The sequence below is a fragment of the Oreochromis niloticus genome, linkage group LG7 (assembly GCF_001858045.2).
Source record: "Oreochromis niloticus isolate F11D_XX linkage group LG7, O_niloticus_UMD_NMBU, whole genome shotgun sequence".
Classification (NCBI taxonomy): domain Eukaryota; kingdom Metazoa; phylum Chordata; class Actinopteri; order Cichliformes; family Cichlidae; genus Oreochromis; species Oreochromis niloticus.
In genome coordinates this window covers 41,973,523-41,998,134 of record NC_031972.2, presented here as the reverse complement: position 1 = coordinate 41,998,134, position 24,612 = coordinate 41,973,523, and the positions used below count along the sequence as shown (strand labels likewise).

Here is a 24,612-nt window from a genome sequence, read left to right as displayed (position 1 = left end):
ATGAATGATAAAAATACCAAGCAGGAACAGCAGAATCAGAAGATTTTCTAATGCTTCATGTAGAATCTGAGTCATGAATAAATTTTAAACACTTTTGCAGCTTTGGTTGCTTCTTAATATCCCAAAAGAGCCTTTATTTTCTTCTCTAATCTTCCATTCAAGTTGTATCTTGGATACGAAAGAAAGAAAATGCAACTATATTTCATAACAGCCTCACTGAGAGTATCACCTTAATTATTCAGACTACTAAGCAGACTACTAATAGTCACATGGCATAATATTCAACAAGGGCCAGGAGTTTTTTGTTATAGGAATATGTGCATTGGTTTACTCAACTACTGACATGCTGTCAAGATCTGCTGCCATGTGAGATCTCGTTGTGATCAGACCTAAAAGCTTTCTTTAGCAACAAAACTTCTGGTTAAAAAAATTGTGATTGTGGGGTTTTTTTTTTTAAATGCTGTTATTGATTCAGTGATTCTGTTGACTATGGTATGAAATTTTTATTTGCGATGTACAAGGTTATACATTTCTTCAGATCCAAAGCTCAGTAAATGGCATGAGAACATTTTTGTCCTTGTTCATTTTGTTATATTGATCATTTGCTAATAGCAAAAACAAATGCACATCAAATCTTCGAAACGAGGAGTAAGCTACACTGTCAAGTTGTGAAAAGGATAAAATCGTTCTGAAATAATGGATAATGAAGTCTGTTGATTCCTATTGCTGCTGCTGTATAAATAGTGTTTTTGGCAGTTCTGTTATTATCCTAGCTCATGCCATGGTTACCAGAGCAGATGGTAGACTCCATTTAGGCAGGGCCATTTAGGTTATTGTTTTTTCCTAACCCAACTCATCGGCTCCCTCTTTGAATAAAAAGAGTAAGCAGTAAACTAAACACTGACTGAGACATATGACTGAGGTATGGCTCTCTAATTTACGCATGACAAAGAGGTAGCCATACTGAGTTTTTCATTTCCCTACTCACTTAACCACCAACTAGGTCACTTCTTTAGCTCTGCCTCGTCTCATTAAACTCTCAGTTATTCGTTGCGGGCGTATATTTTTCAGTCCCAGTTGTTTTACAGCTAATCCGCTTATAGCATGCCTTTACTTGCCTAACTGACTCTAACTGGCCATAATCGACAGGGGAAGCAGTATATCTGACGAGACAAATGGACTAACAAACAACATGCATTGTCTTTTATACAGGTTTGTCCAAATCCAAAGATATTATTTTAATAATCTGTTATATTACTTTGCACCAAAACAGCATTTAAAAACTAAATTAATAATTACTACTAATAAAGGCATTCTAGTTCTTGCTTGTATGAGTGCGACCAGTAAAAGCTTTGGTTTTTAGCGATTATGTTCTACAATGCAAGCAATTTTCATTGTCTGAAACATAATATCAATTAACAAAACAAAGCTTATAAAAAATTGGTAACATGGCATTTGTTTGAGTCTGAACACCAAAGACAATGTTTTTATTTTCTTCTTTTTGTATAAGCTTAAAACTAATGAGCTATCAAAGGTAATCAGAATTCAGGGACCATAAACTAACCATAACACCTCTTGGACTTCCAGACTACGTGTCCACCCTTGCTCTGCTACCAGGAAAATCATTTCAAAATACAGCACACTGACCTGGAGTCGAACTGAAATCATCAGTAGCATACAGTAAAGCTGTAAATGCTGTTTGTTCATAGTGATTGCCGTATTCAGTACTCCCTTTTAAAATCATTTTCATTCACAATGAAACGGTCTTTGGAGATTGGCAAGAATCTTTTGAAAAACCATACTGCTTCAGGTCACATGGGGGACCCCCCCCCCAGTGGCAAATGCATTTTTGCTTCAGTACAAAAAACGCTCAAACACCAGCAGTGTTTCCCACATATTATGGACACACACACACATCTATACTGGGCCTACTTTTGTCCTTTCCAATCTTCTCCAGTTCTTTCTATTCATCTACTAGTGCTTGGCTCTGGTTACTGGATATCAGGTCTGGGCACAGGCTAATCATGTGTCCCACAGGCTCATTAAGACTCCAGCAATCTGAGAGTAGCACATTATCCCAGACATACTCTGGTGTGGCGTAGCAGCTTGAATGCCATGTCCATGGAGAGTGAGAAACCACTGGTGCTTGGCCCATCAATTTCTTTCAGCTAGTTGTTGGCTTTGTGAAATCATTTCACATCTCTAAACATGCTCTTTCACAAGCCATAATCCATCCATTCCCAATTTTTTAGATAGCCATTGACAGCGTGCACATGAAGAGGTGAAAAGTAACCTTGCTTCAAAAGAGTATATATATAATTTCCTCTTTGAGCTGTGGTAAAGATACCAGCAAACGACTTATAGGTGAGGCTTTCAATTCAGACAAGGCTTTCCATTAAAAAAAAAGAGATAGAAGCAGATCTGCATTAAAGTTTGATGAACTAGTTCATGAAATATGGAAGGGCGGATAAAGTGGATGTTAATAGGTTGCCTATGGGTGCACCAAGCCTCTAAGTGAGGTGAGCCCCTCTCCAGCAGAAACAACTATTAAAGAGACAAGTGCATGTGTAACTGTGTAAAATACCAAATCTGTCCTTAATGAAACAAATGTGGAGCTGTAGAGTTTGCACAGTATCCAACAGATGGATTAGTAAAACATTTAAAAAGTAATGGATAGTCATTACCCACATACTTACTGCTGTCTCTCTTTAATTGTACACTCAATAACAGGGTTCAGATTCACACACTGCTAAACAATGATATCAAAGCCACAGGTGCAAAACTACACAATTCCAAAACTACACGTAATATTAAACTTTTATAACTAATGTCAACTAAAAACATAAATGAGAAGGTTGCATGAAGGGAATCCATCTGGACATCTATAGTAGCTGAAAACTAAAACTACCAAGGGGGTAATTTTGACCCCTTGGCATTTTAAAAGTGATGTAACTCTGCTAGAATAAAACTCCATCATCTCTTATGTATGACTTTTCCTAAAATGGGTTATTCATCATATAGTGAATTTTGGGGTGATAAAAAAGAAATAAAACTCCTATAGCTAGAACTGATGGTGGAGTAACAGACACAAACTACTGAAATCAATTATTAAAATAATATTTAACTAAACTGTTTCAATTTAAAGCAAATATATTTAGGGCTCTTTATGTCAGAATTTCTTTTCATTCATTTTGATGAGTGCAAAAACAAACGGTGGATTAACACAGGGCAGTCCAAGGAATCTTAATGTCTGTCCAGTATTTTGTTTGTATTAGTATGCTTAGCATCCATAGGATACAGGGGACTACAACCTGCTACAGCATCCAAGTACTGTAGTAGGTTAAATCCTAATCTCAATTTACTCAGGTTAAATGGTTATATTATATTAGGAATACACACATATCCTCTTAAGACCATATGGTGACATTAATTTAAAAATCCACCCTCTATTCAGTCAATATTCTTATAAAATAACAGAATGAAAATATCATGTGACAGTATTACAGCAAGTTTGATTTCAACACAAAGGCTTGGTGTTATGTTTTAACCCAGTTTGGGTGCAGAGATTGTGAGAGATGAATAACATGTTTGTGTTGCTCTTTTGAGAGTGACAAGAGAAAGGCGGAACTTGAAAAGAGGCTGGAAGTGCTAATGAGGCTTATTTTAACAACACAACAGCGCCATGAATATTTAACAGCTAACAGTAAAAAGTCTGATGAATTCACAATCTGAGTGGAAAAAATGCCAGTGCAATGCTGCTGCTACCAAGACGGTGCTGTACAATATATCTGTATCATAGTAATGGGTCTTATAAAACAAGACGTCTATTTTTATTAATACAGCAAGGAGCATTTTAAATGACTTGCACTTTAAAAACAAAACTTCACACATCCACATGTACTCTGGCAGTCTTAATAAAATGAATTCACAGCAATTTTTATTGTGAAGGGAAATCACACTTTTAAACCTGTGGTGAGCTTTGAATAATGCAACTATGAACTGGCCTAATTTCTTTTCATTATTGTAAATGGTCCTTCATTAGTCATGCACAATAATGAATACTCAAACTTTCTTCTCACGCCTAAAGAGGAGACTTTCAAGGTATTTAGAAAGATCCTGCAAGATGCTAAGTCCGTGGACTCACGCTGTTGCTAGGCAACAGCAAGGGCACCAGTCCTTTTTTCAGGAAAACAACTTCACTGTCCAAAATAAATAAAGATAGAAGGAACACACCATGAACCTCTTGAGCGGGGTTAAGTCGCTGGGAATAACACTCAGTCAACATCAAGTACTGTGGCTGCAGAGGCCAAAGAGGTTTTTTTATGTTTAGTATTGAGACTCTTTACTCTTAGGAAGGAAAGAAACATACAGAATAGCAACATTTTCTAAAAGCATTACAGTGTGTGAATAGGACAATGATGACCTAGTAAGGTCAAATGTTACATGTCATATTTTGAAAATAGCAATAAATATTTCTATTTTTCCAAAATGGAGTTAATTGTTTAGGGTTTATGGCCTCTGAGAATGTGTAAAATGTAAATTGTTTTGATCGTTATATGCTTTTCATCATGAAACAGTGAGCAAATACCCTTAGAACAGATCAAAAGGCTACTAGGCTACTAACAACAGTAACAAGGACTCCTTATCAAAGAAGCCTGGCTTTATCTCATTAAAACAGGCAAGAAAGTGAGAAAAAAAAATCACTTCCAAAGGGATATGAAACAGTTTTACCCATATTTGCTTTGTTATTTCGCTAGCACGGCTCAAATTAATTACTCTCATCTTCTTCACTCTATTCATTATTCTAGCAGTAAACACATTAGTCAAATGAAATGTCTCTGAGCACACCTGGCTTTCTTATCTCTTGTGCTGTCGACAACAGGGTGGTTCAGCTTTTTTACATGCTGTGAGCTGAGTATTAAAGAAACCCAGTGCCATTTATGGGATATGGTACCTGCCGCCTATTCAACCGATACCTGCCTCCCAGGAAGCCTTAATGTATGAGATTTGTCAGTGTCAATTTCCCAGTTAATCTCTCTAGTCCACCTCGCTGCTGCCTCTGCCGCCCATTCATTCCGCTGCTCTGTCTCTATCTGCTCACACTATCCTACACAGGATACAAAGGCAACGGGAAGCCCAGGAATAGGAACTACCTCAGTGGTAGATGGTGCTGCAAAGTAATCCTGCATCTGAAACCAGCAGAGCTGATACACATCCAAGGAAAACTGCTGGCACATGGCCTGAATTTTGAGGCGCATTCTGAACATTCCTTTGCAACAAACACTGAAAATAGAGACTATAAAAAAGTCAGTGAGACTATAAAAATGTCATTTACAACCTACTGCGGTCGAGGTATTGTTACTGAACATACCAATTTAGTTTCGGTCACAGAAACAAAGTCTCCACATGTACACTAGATTGCCAAAAGTATTCACTCACCCATCCAAATCATTGAATTCAGGTGTTCCACTCACTTCCATGGTCACAGGTGTTTAGAATCAAGCACCCAATGATGAGGACTGCTTCTTCATTTGTGAAAGAATGGGTCGCTCTCTGGAGCTCAGTTAATGTCAGCGTGATAAGATGTCTCATGTGCAACAAGTCATGATATTTCCTTACTATTATATAATATTCCACAGTCAACTATTAGTGGTATTATAACAAACTGGAAGTGATTGGGAATGACAGCAACCCAGCCACGAAGTGGTAGGTGTAAAATCATAGAGCACGGTCAGCAGATGCTAAGGCACATAGTGTGCAGAGGTTTCCAACTTTCTGCAGAGTCAATCACTACAGACCTTCAAACTTCATGTGGCCTTTAGAGTAGCTCATGAACATTGTGTCAAGAGCTTCATGGAATTTGTTTCCATGGCTGAGCAGCTGTATCCAGGCCTTACATCATGAAGCGCAAGCGTGTCGGATGCAGTGGTGATGTGTGGTTGTTTTTCATGAGTTGGGCTTTGGCCCTGAGTTCCATTGAAAGAAACTCTTAATGCTCTTAAAGCTTCAGTAAGACAATTTCAAACATTTCATGCTCCTAACTTTGCTGGAATAGTTTGAGGATGGCCCCTTCCTGTTCCAACATGACCACATACCAGTGCACAACGCAAGCTCCGTACAGACATGGATGAGCGAGTGTGGTGTGGAAGAACTTAACTGGTCTGCACAGTCCTGACCTCAACACAAAAGAACATTTTGAGATTAATTAGAGTGCAGACTGCAAGCCAGGCCTTCTCCTTCACAATCAGTGTCTGAACTCAGAAATGTACTTCTGGAAGAATGGTCAAAATTCCCATAAACACACTCTTAGACCTTGTGGAAAGCCTTCCAAGAAGAGTTGAAGCTGTTATAGCTGCATAGGTTGGGCCGACATCATATTGAACCCTATGGATTAAGAACAGGATGCCAGTCAAGTTCATATGTGTGTGAAGACAGATATTTGCTTTATCTATGTATATGTATGCAATGTATGCAACATAGGGTACATTAAGGTTGGCCAGACCAACAATCAATTAACATATTTGTGAAGGTGTGTATGAAAAAGAGAAGTAGAGAAAAAACATCCTACAAAAACAAAATATTTACATCTAATCCTGTATTAACAGGTGGAAAGTCAACCAAGATTTAACTGGTATTTTTTTAATTGAAAGTGCTCCAGTGTGTTTTCCAATACTCATAATCTATAAATATAGATTTGGGGGAGGACTGAATGTGAATGCTGTGTAAGTAGTATTGATACAGAACAAGATTCATTGCTGTCAACTACTTTCATATACATGTTTATATCCATTTTTCGTTCATGTAAGCTCAGAATGAGCTGCAGAAGTGAAACACAGTGAAGCTGAAACACAAATTATGGATAAACTGCTAATCAATACAGAAAGAGGAGCTTTTTGCTAAAAATGTATTACTTTGGCTCCTGAAACGCTAACATGTTCTTTTTAGAGGTGTCAAAACCCACTGTTCCTCAAGAGCAGAGAAAATATTTATTTCAGCAGAAGACTAGAATTTGGCAAGCAGAGAAGCATAATTTGCCTTAAAGTCTGCAATGAGAAAAATGCTAATTTAGCCTAAATTAACAAAACTCGTGCTTTCAACTCATTAGTATTGGACACCTTTATAGGACACCAACATACTTGAAAGCTGCCAGAAACATTACAGCACTGATAAAACAGTTCCAGAAAAATTAAGACCTTGACTGAAATTAGTTACAAACTTCTGACAATTACAAAAGCTAAGCTAAAATAACTGATTCTATCCCTACTGCTCCAGGTAAAAACCCTGCTTAATATTTAATCTAATTAATCCTTTTTCTATATAGACATTTCCTTCAGCTATAGCTATTGTGCTGTTACTTTATACTTGCTTTACAAGCTCTGAAAATACCTGTCATTGCCCAAAGTCTCACATCATCAACTAGATACCAAAAAACACAGCCCATACACCACTCAGACCACTTGAATTAGCATAAGCTAAATGGCCTTTTTTGATGCCAAAAACATGTTTTCTAGCTATTTTCACTGTAGACAGAGCCATACCGATTGTTGTGGGCATCTATGCACTCATCTAACTACAGAAACAACACCATAAAGTTCATATATCCTGTTTATCATCCATTTAGCTGCATACTAACTTTATACATGTTCTCTATCTGTTACGGTTCTGGGTCCGTTGGACCCAGTATTTTGAGTTTATTATGTTTTGGTTTACTTTTGCATCATGGATTATTCTTTATGGTTCTCTGGTACTGTGTTTCAGTTATCTTGGTGTTTTGGTGATGGTGATGATGATTATTGTTATTAGAGTTCCATGTTTCTGTTTATTTATATTTAGGATTTGTGTTCTCATGTTTTGTGTGAGTTCAGGTTCCATGTGTCATTCTGTCTGTCTCTCAGTGTCAGGTCTGCGTCTTGGTGTAGTGTGCTTGTTTCCTGTTTTATTGTGAAAGTCCGCGTCTCATGTGAGTGTGTTCAGTTTTACCCCTGTCTCGTCTTGTTGATTATTCCCAGCTGTGTTCCCCACCTGTGTGTAATCTCCTTGTGTTTCTCTGTGTGTATTTAAGTCGCGTCTTCTGTGTTTGTAGTTGCTGGTCCGTCTGCGTATCCACCCTGCTTCATCTGTGTGTCTCCCTGCTGTCCGTCGTCCGTTACCTCCGCTCATCCTCCATGTTCAGATCTTGGTTTGTATCAGTAGTTTAGTTGTTCTCAGTTTAGATAGTTGTCGGTCCCGTTTGTGGTTTTGTCCTTTTCTTTTGTGTTTAATAAACCACCCTATCACCTGTACAAGTGCCTGCATTTGGATCCTTCCTTATTTTCCACACGGCTCATCTCACTCGCCGTGACACTATCATCATGACGTTATTTACTTTTCTGACTGTATTCTGTTAAAATCTGTAGCAAATTTAGCTCTAGATGCGTTTAGGCTTACCATGGTTTGCTGGCCACAACGCCTTAAGATGCAGAAGATGACACTGAGACTAACAACAAACAAAACAGAGAGATCTAGTACTATTAATGTTAGTATTCAGTAAGAGTTGATTCATTGGTTTAGTTTTGAGATCACCAATTGGCCTTCTTGGATTTAATGATTGATTTTTATCTATTTATATTTATTGCTATTAATAGCTTATTCTTCTACAGCAGCGCACAGTGTGTTCACGTCTAATGAGCAGTCCAGGCATTTAGTGGAACTTTAGTTTGATATCTGTTCTGAGCGTGCGTAATCGCACTCATGAATGAAACTGACTAACTACTACACTCCAATGAAATTTCCGTATTGTAAATTAAGTAAATTACTTGTAACTTACTTGTAAATTAAGATATACCTTAAAGGCTTCCAATTCATTCACTGCACCAAAGAAGGTAACAAATGCCTGTGATGGCTATAATTATTTGAATCTTGCAAACATTACCCCTCAAATATTTTTTTTTGCAATCTTGTAAATATTTTCATAGAGTCTGTTTCACATTTAATTCTAATGTTAAAAAAGAAATGCATTAATCACAGCATAACAACTATGAAGACTTTGAACTACATCTATTCCTTCCTTTTGTTCTGCTTCACTTTCATTAGAAGTAATGCTAAAATGTGTCAGCAAATCTGAGCTCAATTGTGCAGCAATGTACTGAAATTAGGCTTTTATAGCCATTTATCTTATCTCCCAGTTCCTACAGAGGTTTTTAAAGTCTTGTGCTGTGCATAATACCTGACCTGTCGATTTGATCTATTCAGCTGAGGACAAATTGTGATTAAAGTAACTTCAATTCATTAGCTACTTATTTGGAATGCACCGTAATGTCCTTTTGGAAAGGCATGGCTGTAACGTGTCCAAAAATACCTAAAATTCTTTAGATAAGTGACTACTGGCAGCTCTGTCTTACACTGTAATTTTAAAATGGCACAATGATTTATTCCCCACTAAGCATAAGGCCATCAGTTTGCTGCATATGACATTATTGCTCATTCAAGGCTGTCTGGGGAGAAATTATGATGCCTTATGATGTTCTATGAATTAAACCCATAGAAGTGATGCAGGGCTGACATTAAATTCAAAGCACAATAAAACATTTTCATTCCAAGCTCAGCAGGCTCTGTGGGGGAAACCTGCTAGGTACAGAGGAGAGTCAACAGCTTTGTGAATGTTATGTAATACATATACAGTATATATACAGTATTGTACAAAAAAAATCTTGAAACACTACTTCTAATGTGGTCTTGAACAATAGTTCTCCAGGATATCTGAAGTCTGAAATTCAAAGCTTGTCTTTGGATATTTGCTGCTTTTTGCAGTCCTTGTACCTGACCATTTTCAGAAGAATGTTTTGCTTGCTTGTTAAGTCACTTACAAAACTGACCTATGAATTGTTCAAGAAAGTAACCTAACTCAAGCCAGTGTGCTTTGTCTGCACATAACAAAAAACAAAGCAAATTACCAATTAGGAACTTTGTTAATAGCAGCCTGCCGCAAAAACACATATTTTGTTCCCCTTTCATTAGCTGAACCCATGAGAAATGGCAAGAGGATAACAATGTTTGACAGCCATAAAATAGTATTTTTGAATACTCAAGCCTCATCAGAAATGGTCTCAGTTGGATGGTGCCTGTCAAGAAGCCACTCTTAAGGAAAGGAAATAGCCTGAGCTATACCAAATACCACAAGAAATGGAAGAAGAATCCAAATTTGAAAATTTTGGCTGAATATGTACAGAGGAAGTCAGGAGAGAAGTACAACGGCGAATGTCTACAACTATTTGAGAAAAACACAGTGGAGGCTCTGTCATGGTTTGGGGCTGCTCTCAGCCAGTGATGTTAGTGGTCTTGTAAAAACTGGCAGAATTATGATTGCAGAAAAATGACATCAGATTTTAATCCACCGTGTAATACCATGTGGAAAATGTCAGATTGGCAATGGGGTTTTTTTTCAGCATACTGCCAATGCAGTAAAGGCATACCTGGATAGAAAATGCACGCAATGAAACACTGTGAACCTCCAGCCCCAGCCCCCACCCAGATATTACTAGAGCAGTGTGGGATCGTCTTGGCAGAGAAAAGAAATAAGGCAGACAAAATCTGAAGAAGAGCTTCGGAATATCCTTCAAGAATCTATTTCTAAAGACTACTTGAAGAAATGAGAAGAAAGTTTGTCTAACAGAGTTTAGGCTATACTGAAAATACAAGGTGGTCATACCAAATATTGACTTTCAAGCTCATTAGACTTGTACCAACTTTGTTTTAGCCATATATATTGTATTCCCTTGTATGATTGCATGGTTCAATAAACTGCAGCACCAAGTTCCCATTTTTCAAGGAAAACATAAAGAAACAAAGGGTAGCCCAAGAATTTTCCATAGTGCTGTACATGTTTTCAATGTGGTCTGATGATCATTATAAGTGACAGAAAAATCTCCCACGTTAAACGTAAACACTCCTGCTATGTTGAAAAAAAAAAATCCTTCAGTATTCTTTTTTTTAATTTTAGTTGTAGTCGGTGAGTTAAATTGAGATCTTTACATTGAAATAAAGAGTAGACCCAAGAGAAATATGTAAACTACTTCTAAAACCAGATTAAGGTTCCAAAGTGTTCAGCAGGGACAAGCCAAGTGTGCTATTCAGAGAACGCACATTAAAATGATAAATTGCCAAGTGCACATGTTACCATTTTGTTTTTCTCATTTACTCTTCACTGTTGAGATGGTCATAAAAGCACTGCAGCTTTGAGCTGTACATTACCATATAATAATGCTGCTAAACTGCTGTGGGAATTCGTTTTAATGGGCAAGAAAACAGTTTTCCAGTAAAGTCCTACATCCAAACTACTGATAACTATAAGAATGGGCTGCAGTAATAAAGCAATCACTGGCCAAATAGCTGACCCTGGAGACTTGGCTGTGGCATTTGTGTTACTCATTATAGCAACTCTGACAGTAAAAGCTACCATAGCACCAAAACTTCACTCTCTAATCATTTCAGTTACTTTTCAAATAGTTTAAAAATTAACATTTTGCTTGGAAAATGATTTTTTTTTTTCATTTTAAAGACATGAGCAACACTTGTTATGTACACTTATTTAAAGCAACATGTTTTCAATACTTCTCTTCTCATAACACGTACACATGCACATGACAATACCATACATAATGTAAACATGTCAGGTGATAGGATAACAGTGAAAAACATTAACACAGCCCGCTCTGCATTCATGCTTAATTCCTGTTCAAACTAAAATGGGAGAAAATATTATCAGTGTTGTCGTAAACAAAAGTACAAATCCCTGCTGTTATGGCAGTCATACTGAGAGACTTCTGATGTTTCACAGTCATTTCCATTCCACAGCCAGCATTTGCATTTGTTTGATTTCCAGCAGCAGTCTGCAATGCCTCTTTGTGCAACAATACAGACACAAATAAATTAAGATCCGTCCTTCCTGGCAGAGATTATTTATCTCCCTACTCAAGCTGTCTGAACTTCGAAAACACAGCTTCAAGTTATTCATTGCTATTCCCATACTCATCGCCCACTGCCTTGACAGTAAAGACTACAGTCATCTCCACGCCTGTGCATGTTTTTGTAAAATAAAGGTCTTATACAACTGCTAATAAAGAATTTGTTTTGCTTGCTTTGGTGTGCAGATGCCGCATAAATCATTGTAATGTAATGCATGCCTATAGCTATAACCCCACCACTAATCCTTCTGCAGAAAATCAATTTTTCACTTTGGCCTTAGCTGCCCTTAGGAAGACAAATCACAAAACTAGTCAAACCAGCGATCAGAATCAAACAGACTGGATGCAGACAGAGGACGGTATAATGCCTCTTGTACAATCAGTAACAAGTCGCTGCCTCAATGCCATGCCATTTCATTCTCATCACCCTCTTAAAAGACAAACATTGTGTAATTAGGATGATTAAGATGAGCAGAGACTAAAGGCCAACAGTGTTAACATAGCTTGAGATAATAAAAGGATTAGGGGTGATTCACTTAGAGAAGCTTAATGGGTTTTTAAAATAGAAAACAGGAATTCATTAGTAAATGTGATTGACAGTTGAAAAATCTGTGAATTTAACAGAGAAGAAAAGAGAAAATAAAACCGTGATTAACATAGCAGGCCTTGTTGTTGAAGAGCAAAGGCTGGAAGTCACTTATAATGTCACAAAGTCAGGTGCAAAAAAAAAAAAAAAACACTTTTAGGAAAACAGCGAGCAGATCTGCAGCAAGCAGATGAGCACTGACCCAAACTGACCCACTTCTTCCTGATTTATGGTTTATGGTCCCTCAGCAGACACAGCTTTGTTGTGGGGGGTCATAAATCTCCCGCACCTCAGAGCTGATCAGCTGACCCTCCAATCCTGGCAGCCGTCCCCTTCTCACGGGCCTGTCCTCCGGCCGCAGCCCAGCTCTCAACACAAAGCAGAAATCACCCGAGCCACAAGCGCAGGCAGTTAATCACCATGGGCAGACAATAGTATGAAATAGAGTCAAGCAGGCCAGGAAGGCAATTCATCGCTATTGCTAAAGGACTCGGCGAGACAGCCGAGGTTTACCTGTTTGGTAACTTCTGCAAAGTTAAATGAAGTTTTCGATGTATGGAATGAGCCAGTATAGGTCACGGTAAGAGGGGCTGAGCTTGAGGCACGTGAAGAAACCTCACTGGAATGACAAGACAAATATGACGCGATGATACAGCTTTGTATTTATGCCTCCAGCCGTGTTTGCAGAGGTAAATGTTGGACGTAATATAAGACATATTAATTAATTTGATGAACAGAGCACACGACTCTGAGACTAAAAACTTGGGGCATCAAACAGGTAAACATTGCACAGCGCAGCACGACTCTGCAGGTTAACTGTTGCAGCATGGAAAGCGCCATATGTCTCAGATGACTTATTACGTCTGGATCACACATAATGACATCTTGGCAATGTCAGTGGCAAAAGAGGAAAAAACAAAAGGAAATTACAGAGTGGAGGAGCAGAATATTGAACACCACAGGGACATCAGGGATTTTAATTTGAAAGGGAGCTGAGGCACAGTGTGAGATAGAGAGACACACAGCCAGAGAGCACTCAGATATTCCTCTGTTAAGACAACGAGACTGGAAATAACATACGTATGGAGCAGCGTGCAGAGAATCGAACCACGTCGCTCATTCGCAGCAGCACCATCATGAAAATAATCAGCACACACTCACCTGCCTAAAGCATGTAAATGCACTTCTGCACTCAGTCCTTCCTACCGTGTGTGTATCGTGAGGGAGCTCTGCTGGTGCTCTGCGCACGCCACCAGTCTAAATGATCTCCATGATTCATGCGGGAACAGATAATTGGCGTTCAGAAAAGTGGGATAAACACTCATTGTAATGGCAGTGAGTAGCCTGGCAATAATTTTGTGTTCTCACTTCTGCGCGTGGACATTCTTTCTTTCGTTATTCTGTCCACCCCCCCTCCATTCTTTCTCCTGCATTTGCAGACTAGCTCAAGAGCCCCCACCCACACTCCAAAAGTCCCACCACACCTTCCTCTTTATTCCTCAAAGCCTAACTCTCCTCGTCAAGGTGTCACTAACAGCTTCTGCAAACCCTGGTTTCTTACTGGTTCATTCCACTTTATTCTCCTCCGCTCTCCAGTTTTGCTGTCTTAAAGGAACAATGTATTCACACCCCCTCAACCCTGCCTCCTCTCTGTTCTTGCAGCTCACAAAGTGTATCATGATGAGAAGTGTTGGGCAAAACTAATTACAGTTTAGGGGTTGAAGCAGCGGGACAGACATCCATAATTCATGAGCTCAATTTAAAGGGTGACGGCAGATGTGTACCTAAAGTAGCGAAGCTTGCAGAAGGAGCAATATTAGGTTTTCTTAGAGACACCCTGTTGACACTGTGTATGTGTGTGTGTATCTGGAGATATACACGGCAGAAATGAAAGGCTATCGAGTAATCTCCTGCATTTATCAGTCTTTTGGCAACTGAACAAATCTGCCAGCATCAAGAGGTCTGGAGGTATGTGTGGCCAGTAACTGGCTCAAACAGGGAAATCATATTTTTCAAAAAAAGAGACAAGTAAGCATTTAAATAGCACTGTGATTGGTAGAACAGCTCTTACGTAAAGGAAATGTGTCCATTTATGATTTGCTCATCAAATCTTCTTTTCACAATATATTATTCATATATCAGTCATTCGGCATAATAATAAAAGGTAAATCAGTGCTTTTTAATGTAATACTCAGGTCAAAAATAACAGAAGTTATTGATTTGGTTTGTTCTTAAGGCTTGATGTGTCAAGTCATTCAAGCATCCCTCCAACCATTAGATGCTCTTTATTTTTGCATTTTTTTAAAAGAAATTGCTGTGTAAAGAATATGACATGTAAACCACTCCCCTGGTGCTGGGCATGTTTAAGCACATTTTCTATTTTGGTTTAGGCCCAAAATACTAAGGGTAATCTTCAAATTCATCAAGTTTTCCAACCAGCTTCATCACAGTTGGACATTTATTTAAATCCAGCAATGTAATCTCACTGAATAGGGATGTAGAGGCCAGCTCTTTAATCCCTTAAAATTTACCCTCTTTAAGGACTTTGTTGGACAGTGAAAGTAGTGCACAGTGGTACATAGTGACTGATGTTATTAAATGTTATTACTTAGTAATGAACTAGTGTTACAATGCTAATTTTATCATCTTATAACCATTTAAACCAAAGCTTTGAGCTTTTAAACGATGAATAAATGGAGCACTAAATTTCAAAATAAAGCTACAAATAACTGAAGTGACAAGGACTCAACCTGAACAGGAGGCTATGACAATGCAAGTCTTGACAGTATTTTTGTTCTATTAAATGGGAAAAAGAAATCAAATATATCAAATTCACACTGCTTCTGGCATCATTGTCAATTACATTGCTAAAGACTCAATGTCAAATATAACTGTGTAAAAATCACCTACTAAATGTATTTATTTGTAAAGCTCCTTTTGGTTGCTCCCTGGTCGCCACAGTGAGTGACTTCACATGTTTTGATTTGGGTTTGCGATGCCCTTCCTAACACAACCCCAAAAAGGAATTTGAGCCTTGAACCAGCGACCTGTATTATTCAAATTACTCTGTTAGAAATGTGTCAAAATATTTTAGGAACATTTACAGAAGCACCTTATGAACCAAATCCAGCAGAAGTCTTCAGACTTACACATACTGCCTGAACACCTGTGTTACCTGAAATTACACTGATAAATTAGTGATGGCAAGGAACAGCTTCAATCGCAGGTGCATCAACTGTGCTATTTGAATTTCCTTCCCAAGGCGCCTCGTGCAAGTGCTGAGTTTTGCAGTTTGCTCCTTTTGTCAATCTGAGCTTTTAGTGAGCAGCTTTTAATAGCTCACTCAGACCTATTAACTGAACATACCAGCACATGCAGCCACTTCTTCAGTCATTTATTTGGTAATTCGTGTGACTCTATTAGGAGAAAATCTACAAGCAGTTCATAAAAGCTTTAGTGTGTCCTGGAATGTGTTTTGCATAACACCTGCATAAACTGGCAGCGTTTGTATATAAATGATTCACTCGGAATATTAAAAAAACAAGCTGGCCCACGATACTTTTTACCACTTTTAACAGTTTTAACTGTTAAGTCTGGGGAAGTAAAGCAAAACTTCTTTGGACAAAATTAACCAGTCAAACTCAACTTTAAAATATTTACCTCGGTTGAATTTCCAAACAGAAATGTATAGCAATAAAACTCTTTAAGGATAAATAAACAAATAAATCAAGAAGACAGGCAGCGTCAGTTGCCTTCAGGTCCACATCTGCACTGTCAACATTAGTGCACCTACTCTTGCTGATCAAAGCTGCTTGTGTCTTCATCAGCAGCTGGTGTGAAGATTTTTAAAAAAAGGAATGGCAATATGGCATGGTTATGCAACCTATTTCAACCAGCACTCCACCCTATTTTCCAAACAAACACAGCTTGCCTTTGGTCTTATTTCATTGTCATTGATGCATATTTCATAAGGGAATTCACTGTCTTGCTTTGATTCTTCGGCACTTTGGTGCTGCTGTCTAGCAATACATTAGTGCCCATTATCATCTCTACAGTCTTTATCAGAGATAGCAAGAAGTCTCTCAACTATAACACACTGTATATTACGTCTCAGCTCTGCTCTCTAAAATGCTCTCTAACTGTTAGGATAAAACACGCCGCTAAAGTAATTTCATACACTTTAAACAGAACTGATGCATTTAAAAAATGAATATTTAGAGACGTGACAAAGTGAGTACATGAAATTGCTGACTAACCTGAAAAAATAATTTAGCTATGTGCAATGTTTAAAGTCTTTCTTGCTTGTACTACACATTTTAACATCCCCCACATGAGGTACGATGTTGACTAGAAAATGTCATAATCTTACATTGTTAATGTGCTTAGAATGATTATATCCTTAAAAGAAATTGCACACTTCTAGATCAATTTCAACTTTAGGAAAGAAGACCTCACATATTAAAATTGTTTCTGGTCCACAGCAAACATGTCTGATGATGTTGTGACAGAACATCTCTGTGATTCTTCCATGTAGAACACATTACTTTTAAAAAGCCTTTTACTGGCACCCATGCACATCTTCATTGTGAATGTTTGGTAACAATAACAGTTGCAGAGTGCCTAGAGAATCTTCAATAAAATTTGACAGAAATTTGGAGACTGGTTTTTGAAGTAGTTTGCCCTTGAAACGACTGAGGTTCCACTTCTGAACAAGCTAGCAGTTGTTTGAAAATTGTAGATGATGTTCGTTACAGTGTAATGCTTCATATTGAGATCTTTTTTAAGCCGCTTTCCAGACTCATTGGTATTCACATCCTTTTATGAAACGAGCGTTGGGTGTAATTACATTTTTCAGTAAAGCGGTAATGTAATGCGTTAATGTACAAAATTTACTAATTACACTACAGTAACAATTTGTTACTTGAAAGGCTTCTCAGTTACCTGCATGATGGATGCATAGAAAGCAAAAAAACATCAAACAAAGTTGCCTTTTTCGTTCTGCTTCAATCATCTGATTTCATTTCATGTGCGGGACGGAGGAAAAGGTGGGGTGGGCTACAGTTTTTCAGGAGTGGAAATATGGACATTACTTTTACTTTTATTGCACAAAAGCACAAGAGCAGAATGATAAAGGGCAAACAGCATTAAGGGTGGAAGCAACTGCATTGTCCTGTTGATATCCACAGTTTTAATTAGAATTGAATGTTTTATACGTTATGGTACTACAAGCCAAACCCAATAGGCTGTGTAACAGAATTACAAAGAGGCACTGTTGGGTGATGACTATATTCCAAACACAACAGATAAATCCTTTAAAGAAAAATTTTTCTTGTTTTGGGGCCAAAATTTGTAAAATTTTAATAGGAAATTTGACCAGCATTGATTATTATATTTGCCACAATTTAGAAAAAGAGTAGCCACAAGCAATTCGTTTTTTACTCTAACTTGACTTTACTGTAGTCTCTCTCTACACGCACATATATATATATATATATATATATATATATATATATACCTTTCCACTTCTGTTTGCAGAGAGCTCTTGGCTGTCTCCAACTCTCTAACTCACATTTACCTTGTTGTCTTGTTGTCTTGCTGCAACAACTCAACTCCTGTGAGATTTCAGAGGAGACTTCTACATGAGCTTGACTTCTCAAACATGTTAGACAGATCTCTGTAGTAATGCTTTCCATAATATTTTCAGACATTTTGCCTCAACAATCTGAGCCTGTCACTGCAAAAAACAAGTACCTTTACTTTGACATGGACAGCTGTTCCATGGGATTACACTGACAGGACTTTGAGGTCATAATGTTCTCACGCAATATTGAACCAATTCCAAAGGTTTCTTGGTCCATGCAATAGATTAGACCCTGAAAAATGACCAAAAAAGGGGCCTAGTTTTAGAAATACTTGAATTTTCCTATTCTTGGCCACCACTGGGCCAGAAGTCACATTATAATAAATGAGCAGCACAAGGAGGAAAACTGCAGGAAAATAGTTGTAGACAGGACAAAGGCAAAGAACACTTCACTGAGTTTCGGGTCAATCTCCAAACAAAAGACTTAATTCAGCTAATAGGTATAAGTATTTTTCCTGGTATGGATTTAATAAGCTGTTCTTGCTTGAACTATTTTGTAGCTCAGTGCTGTCACATTAAAGCCGACTCTTTCTGCTATGGTGGAAAAAATTTTTAACATATGCAACTGCAAGTGGATTCAATTCAAATAGCTTTAATTTTTTTGGGACCTTTTTTTATGTCATGCAACTTAAATACATCTATTCAAGTCCTGTACAATTTAAAATAAAACTTCCCTTTTCAATTTTGTATTTTTAGTTTAAAATTGATATTTTATGAAAAAAAAAAAGCCCCCAAAAATACTAGTTAGGTGTTACTCTTCATTTTGGACCAACTTTTCCTAATAATCCTATCTTTCTTGACAGGAAAGGAGTAAAATGGAGCACTGGCTATCAGGTACTTGAAGTAAACTTGTTGAAGATGTAATCTTAATCTTAATCATCAGAAGAAGTAAGAGGATAAATTACCAGTTTAGAGGTGATAAAAAGTTTGGGTGGGCCTTAAAAGATTTTCGGATTTTATTTGCTCAGACTTTATTTCGTATTTAATCTTTTCTGACCTTTACTATTTACAGCACTAAATTCTTGAATACAGGACCTCTTACTTTTAGTATATAGGTCTGTTTAAAATTTACATTATTTATTTTTAACTGAATTCACACATATCTTAGAACTTTTAACTTAACTAAGTTTTTTCACTTAACTAAATTTTTAATGTTAGCATGTCTATCTATTTATCTGAAAAATAAAAGATATACATATTCTATCAGTACAAAAGAAATTAGGAGAAACATAAAGAGGAAGGTACTAAAAACACAGGAACAAAGAAAACTGTTGTCTTTCCTCAGATCTCTATCCATAAAATCAATACACTGCTGCAACCCTACGACTCAGTGCTGAGCTCCAGACTCATAAGTGTCATAAGATTATGAGCACACCAGAAATCTAAGACTCAAGAGCAGCAATTATACTGTATTAATGATATCAGGAGCAGATAAGACGCTGCTCATGGCAAACACAGATATCAGCATTGCTCTCAAACAGGGAGCAAATGCAGTGAGACCCAATAATGACACATGAACTGATGCTAAAAAACTTTAAAACAATCAAGCTGTAAAGATATTTAATTACATTTATATTTAAGGAATAGTTATTTTTGTCACCACCTGATTCAGTTTTGTAGCCCTCTTGCCATTTGAGGAAATTCCTGCTGTCCATTTGCACTGAATACATTAATCTGACATGTGTTTGTCAGAGTTGTTGGCTGCTAATGAGGTCAAATAGTTGAAAAGTAATGCAAATTAAATTGGAGATGGTTTGGCCAAATGAAATTGAGATAAAACGTACCTATGGCAAGGATTCCTGTTTTTGTTGACAGGTCATGAAAAAACGAGAAAGTTTGAGATGTTAAAGTAACTCCAGGAACAGCTGCCAACATTTAAGGTGAATTCAATTAAACGCTCTGATATAAAAAACCCAAAGAAAACATTATGCTGAGCACATGGGGCTGAATATTATACCCACAGCCAGAGACCCCTCCTCTCCTCTCTTAATAAACATGATATTCAAGCTTTGCATCACAATGCTCACTGAACCGGCTAAGCACTTGACAGCAACATCAGTGCATCTCTGAGTGTATGAATATACAGTCTGGACTCATGCCTGGAGTGTTTCATCTCCTTCCTGTGCTAATCTTGGCATCGATGTTAAGCATGCTGTAAGTAAAGTCCATTTTTTCACTCGTTCAGTCAGCCAGGAAACCAGTCAGCAACTCAGTCATTCAGTCATTGCACTGACATTAAGATTTTTCTTCACAGCAACTGAACATATACCAGAGCTAAGATCCCACTATCACTGAAGCAGCCTTCATACTCCAACGCCTACGCCTCACATCCTTCATGTCACAGCAAAGCTCAGTGGCTGTCCAATAGATTCGAGCTGCCCAGAAATTCATGACCTGCGCCACCTCAGAAAATCAACATGGTAAGTCACTAGGGGGAATAGTATGGTCAGGAGGCAGACTAACAATTATTTATGGCATTTGTCTAACCTTTCACGGATAAATCAAGTGAGTGGCTGCCCAGACTATCTGAGCGGATGCTGTGGCAATTTTCAGTGTCTCCAGACAGCTAAAAGTTCAGTGCATCTTACACAGGGATAAAGTTCCTCTTTTAAAAATCTAATTAGCGCTTCTTTTATTTTGGAAGCTGAAAACAGTCTAACGATAGGAGGGATATCCTCACAGCATTTTCAGTTGCGCTTGCCAGTTCTAGAAAATTCTCAAATAAGCTACAGTAAGAGTGAAGTTATACTGACAATGTTTGGGGAAAAAAAACAGCTGAGAATGGATTCAAGTGTAAATGTCTTACTAGGATGGACACTTCCATCTTCACTACATAGAACGTCTGTATTAACTGTGGCAAGGCAACAGAAATAAGCCTGCATGTAATTCCATTCAGAAAGCAGAAAGGATTAGAGCATTTTAGGTTTACGTTCTGCCTGAGCACACAGTTTCTCTATCCTTTTAAAGAAGTATGACTTTATTTAAATTGCTTGGACAGTAGAAATGAATGTAAAAGCATGACTCATTTTTTTTAGGAGTCTAGTCATTTTTTAAACCGGTGGAGGCGGAGGAGTGGAGCGGGTGGGGTGGTGTAGTTCCATTGTTGGTTCTAGCCAGACTTGTGCTCCATGCTCACACTTACGAGTGAGATTTGCCTAGTATTACTGTACCAAACAGGGCAGTGTAAAGTGTATGTTCATAAAGTCTACATGTAGTAGACTTAAACAGTGGGTCAGTGACCAGTCAGTGATCGTATGTACACGTATGTATATGTACACTTTGATTTTTATTTGATGACTTCTGTGGAGTTGGCCCTGTCTCTTCAGCTGTCTTCTGGTTGAATATGTTTTTTCTTTTCTCTTCGAGCTGGTAACAGTTGCAACATTATACACTGAATAATCAGAAATGTCCTACTGCAGTATCTAAGTGGATAATTTATTTTTTTCCTTTTTTTCTTTTTAATGTCAGTGATGAACTATTCTAACTATTTTGTTGTTGTTGTTGTTCCATATATCTAATTCAAAGCCTACTTCCATGACCAAAGATGCCTTGTTAAAGCTGGGATAAGCAATATGTTATTCAAGAGGCCTTAGAGAGAAGTCGACTCTCTCTCCTCCTTTGGGCTCTATTTTCACACTTGAGGAAAAATGTAGTGTCAGACTGGCCAATTACAGGTCTTTTCAGACCAGATCAGATGAGTAAAATAAAGAAGTATAAAGAATAAAAATGGAATAAAGATAGTCGCACACTGGGTTGAACAAAGTACTTCACTCTGTGAAGCCAATTGCATCGGCTTAATTTTCGCATACATTAGACATGCTTGTTTAATGGGAGGGATTTAGAAGAGAGGTGTCTATACATGAATTATATATATATACATATATATATACATATATATATATATATATATATATATATATATATATATACATATATATATATATTGGGGTTGTGTTAATTTTTACTGTAGCTTTAAACTGAAAGCTATTTTTAGCACAAGTTTTATACTGGTTTTTGTGCGTCTCTTCAGTGTTTCTGTAAAAATGAATTCATTCCAAATAACAGTGATTTCACAAAGTGCCGTGGTAACAAGCTGCAGCTCATAGTGGGAGACTCGCCCCTCTGTGACCCCTAATGAGCCAGCAGCCTCCCGCCAGAGGAAGCCCGAGCCGCTGCTCTTGTAATGAGCTGCTGTTTTGCTACAGGCCTTTCAGATGAGCCATGGAGCTGTCATTCGCACCGCAGGCCAGGAGCAGCTCTGGCAGATGATGCAATTCTTTGACGACTTTAAGGACAATGCATGCCTTTGGTGAAGCCTTACTGTTAGAGTTTTAATTCAGCCTTTCAGAAGTGCAATTGCATCTTGAGCTTTTCATATTGTGGATATCATAGTATGGGAAAAAGTTGTTCATGTTTTGAAATCACTCACTCATATTCCTATTTATTGCTCCTTTTTTTGAGTTATATTATTCTTGTGATGCAGATGCTGTTTTGATTTGCAAGACAGTTTCAGCCAATTAAAATGTAATTATATAACCTACTGAATACTACAGTTACACAATGACCAAGTCTTTAAAATGTGCAGAAGTTTACAAGAAGACACAAAAGAAATTGTCCAAACTTCTTAGTTTGGTCAGAAAATAGTCCAAAGACATTTAATTTATAATAATAATTTGTGGGGGGTTTTTTAAATACCAAACCTTCATAACAACAAGCCTTTTGTAGAAGATTTCTACATTTTTTTGAACAATTTAAAATGTGCTTGATATTCCAATAGATGGCTATGGTTTATTAACCTAACAGCAATATTACCGAATCCTGAGCCACGATCTTTTAAATATGGCACAGTCCGAAGCTATGACATCACATGTCACGGATGTTTATGTGGCGGTTCGAGAAATGTTTTATTTAGATTTTTTTAAAAATAAAAAAATAAAAGCCTCCCCCAGCGTGCTTTAAGATAGTTAAAGATGCGAACTCCTTCCCTCTGGTGCTGCCTGGTTGCTAGGCTGGATAGAAATTGCACACACGCTCTCCGAGTGTGACTTATTGCATTTTTGATGTTATCAGACATGCAACCCCACATGCTGTGACGCCTGAGCAGCGAGGGAGGCTGTAATGTGCAAAAGTTATGACTTGGTCCGCATCTCGGTGACATGCTGTGCAGAGCTTGATAAGAACCAGAACAAGCGTGCTGGTACAGTTATCAGTGTAACCACGTGGCCTTACCTTCAGCATCCGTCACCTCAACTGGATATCAAACCAGCCAACATCCCACAAACATGACATCTGCACTCACCTCCACACCGGCAGACTCTACCGTGGACCGAAGGCAGGTGTCAGCGGGGGCTCTGCAGAGCCAGCGACCTCTTTGTTTCTCTCTCTGTTTCTCTTTCTTGTCTTCTGATGGTTAGACTGGCGCGGACACCGGCTCCGATGCGCTTCGCAATCTCCTACGACAGAGCCCAGGAAGGCGGGCAGGCACCGTAAGAAATTTCTCTAACGACCGATGGACATTTGTATTTTCTCTCACGCGCGGTTTGATATTCTCTTTTAGCTCTAGCAAAAGACAAACTTTGCCAATTTCAAAGGTTATTTCTAAGCATAAAACATTGCTGCCACATCCCTAAGGTACCGCTGCGCTCCGGTCTGCTCTCTCCTCAGCTCCTCCCGGCAGCAGGCGGACAGGAGGGCGGTGCGACTGGGTTCGTGCGCTCCAGCGGTGCATGCGTGGCACGAACGCTCCAGGATTCAGCCGTTATCGCAAGACAGAGTGCATGTGTCCTATTCAAAATGCACCGAGTATGAGACATACCTCACAGGCTATAACTCTCGGGTCCAGGGGCGCTGATAACATTTTAGGAGATCCCATCTCTGATCCAACAGGGATGAACATTTGTCCAACCCCCCTCCTCCTCTGGGAGAAGTTTAACAAATAACAGCAATTTGCTTAGAAACCCTCTACATGCTGTAGAATGCGCCAGGTTAGAGAAGAAATCGCTGACTAAAGTTAGAGCCATATTGCTCACATTTTTATGTGAAAAAATCAATTCAGATCTAACTGCAGGTCCTTTTGTTGCCTTTCAGTACTATTGAAGGAGAAGATAATAGGCTGAAACTGAACCAAATGTTTTGCCATTTTCCATATATTCATATCATTTATGCCTATCAATCAATCTATCTATCTATCTATCTATCTATCTATCTATCTATCTATCTATCCCATAGTATATGTATATACTATGTATATATTATATATAATGTCCTTCCTCTACCCCCCCATTTTTGCACAAGTCGAGGAGCGTGTCAGGTTACATTTCACTGTGTGTTATACTTGTATAACTATGCATGTGACAAATAAAGAACCTTGAACTTTGAACCTTGAACCTGGCTGGCCCTAGTTTCACAAGCCATACCTAGGTCTGATTACTGCCAGACCTGTG

The 24,612-nt window shown here is 38.2% G+C and overlaps 1 protein-coding gene across 2 annotated transcripts in view; it reads right to left on the bottom strand.

The window, feature by feature from the left end:
* Window positions 1-24,348, bottom strand: part of mgat4c (mgat4 family member C) — a 120,753-nt gene extending 96,405 nt beyond the window's left edge. For both annotated transcript variants that reach the window (XM_003449196.5, XM_025909249.1), the window contains exon 1: window positions 23,469-24,348. The gene's annotated coding sequence lies outside the window, so the exon portion shown is untranslated. The remainder of the gene's footprint in view (window positions 1-23,468) is intronic.
* Between the last annotated feature and the right edge of the window lie 264 nt (window positions 24,349-24,612).